The sequence below is a fragment of the Apteryx mantelli genome, chromosome 13, assembly GCF_036417845.1.
Source record: "Apteryx mantelli isolate bAptMan1 chromosome 13, bAptMan1.hap1, whole genome shotgun sequence".
NCBI classification, from domain to species: Eukaryota; Metazoa; Chordata; class Aves; order Apterygiformes; family Apterygidae; genus Apteryx; species Apteryx mantelli.
In genome coordinates, this window is record NC_089990.1 from 27,640,462 (window position 1) to 27,642,328 (window position 1,867).

Sequence of the window (1,867 nt, forward strand, 5' to 3'; positions counted from 1 at the left end):
TGCTGCTCATGACAGCGGGCTCTCCAGAGCTGTTTCCCTTGCCTCTTCAGGCTCTGTAGCTCCCAGGAGGCGCCTCTGCCTCAGCCTGACTGCACGTCCTGCCCTTTCTCTAGCCTCCCTCTTTATAACACTGAAATGCAACCCAGGCTTGGGAGGGGGGAAGAAAAGGGTTTCTCTTCTCTCATCATACCGCAGGGAAGAGGCAAGAACACGCTTGTTGCATTCGAGCGGTGTAGCAGTGGCCCCAGGCTGATGTGGACCCTGCTGAAGGGCTGGGCCTGTTTTTTCAAGCACACTACCACTCGCACCGGGCGTGAGGCTCTGGGCGAGTTACCTGACATCTAAGCAGTTTGGAAATCAGGCGGAGATTCAGGCCTGCCTCTCGCTGTGGAGAGGCTGAAGGAACTGGCTCCAAGCAGCAACGTTACCTTATTCTTGGTGGCTTGTTTGGACACTTTGTGCACTCCCGTTTTGCAGGCAATTTTGATTGATACATTGTTGTTCAGCAGCAGCCTCTGCTGCCCGCTTCAACAGTCTTCTCCAAACTTCCTTTTGACCAGTTGATCCGAGAAGCCCAGAGGACAGCACCGAGCATCCTTTATATTCCACGTATCCATGCCTGGTGGGAGGCTGCTGGACTCACCTTGAGAGCTACGCTCACAACATTGCTAGAGGGCATTCCAGCATATGCTCCAGTGCTGTTGCTCGCTACGTCGGATGTTTGCCATGCAGATCTCCCGGCAGAGGTATTTCTCTCACTGCCTTCCCGGCTTCTTTCAGTCTCACGTTAATTTATCACTCCATTAAGCACCCAAATACTGTGCTCTCCTAAGCCATTCAACACCGGCATTACTAGGGCACCCTGCTGGCATCTCTTCCCTCTGCAGTTGCCACAAGGCTTCAACCTGAAGGGCAGCAAGGCAAGTAAATCCAAAACAGGCAACCTAGGAGATGCTCAGTGTCCTCCCTTGGAGCACTGGAACCTCGGGTCGCTTCACAGAGCTTTAATCCTAGAGGTGTTCCTTAAAGAAGATGCCCTAAGTTGCCCTGCCGACCCACTACAATCTCGCCTTTAAGGCCAAGAAGCAAACTTGTTCTAGTCTCTCCCTTATTCAAAGCATTCCTCAGCTTCACTGGAAAAGGCATTCATCTTTGTGGAGCAGAACACAAATTTGCGGGGGGCTTACGGCTGCGCTGTCTTTTCTCCTCCCACCTCAGGTACGAGCTTTATTTTCTGAGCTTTACGGAGAAGTTTTCAGTGTCCAGTCACCTAGCGAGGAGGAAGGGAGAAAGTTTTTCGAGGACTTGCTTGTCCAGCAAGCTGCTAAGCCTGCTGCACCACAGAAGAAAGCAGGTGAGGCTATTCTACAAACACAGCGTTGCTATCTCTAGCTTAGCAGCCATTCGGCATTTGCTTTGGTAATAGATTTCCTGGCACGAAGGTTTACTCTGCTTGTGTCTGAGTATCATCACTTGGCTAACCTTTTCTGGTTGACTGAAGCTTGTCAGGCACGGGAAGTCCTCCTGCCTGTGGCATCACCACCTGAGCCTCGACTGCTGACAGAGGAGGAAGACAGGCAGCTCGAGGAGCAAGGGGATGAGACATGGCCAGCGGTGCCTGCAGAGTCCAGTACACCCCTCTCTACTGGCAAGTCCTTTCTTCCTTTTTTCTTTTTTCTTTTTTCTTTTTTCCTTTTTTCCTTTTTTGGATAAGGTGCCAATGACATTGATATCTTCCCTCTTGTCATGGCATACCTGGTTTTGGTGATGCCGGTGGCTTTATGCCAAAGGCATTCCATTTCCAAATTAGGCGCAGCATGTGAGGTCAGTCCCCAGGACAGTCACTCAACGTGCTTATGAAATAAAG

The 1,867-nt window shown here is 51.0% G+C and overlaps 1 long non-coding RNA gene across 1 annotated transcript; it reads left to right on the top strand.

The window, feature by feature from the left end:
* The first annotated feature begins 690 nt into the window (after positions 1-690).
* Positions 691-1,611, top strand: LOC136993310 (uncharacterized). The gene is made up of 3 exons (XR_010885596.1): positions 691-746; positions 1,219-1,354; positions 1,502-1,611. It is a non-coding gene; the product is annotated as an uncharacterized lncRNA (long non-coding RNA).
* Positions 1,612-1,867: the final 256 nt, after the last annotated feature.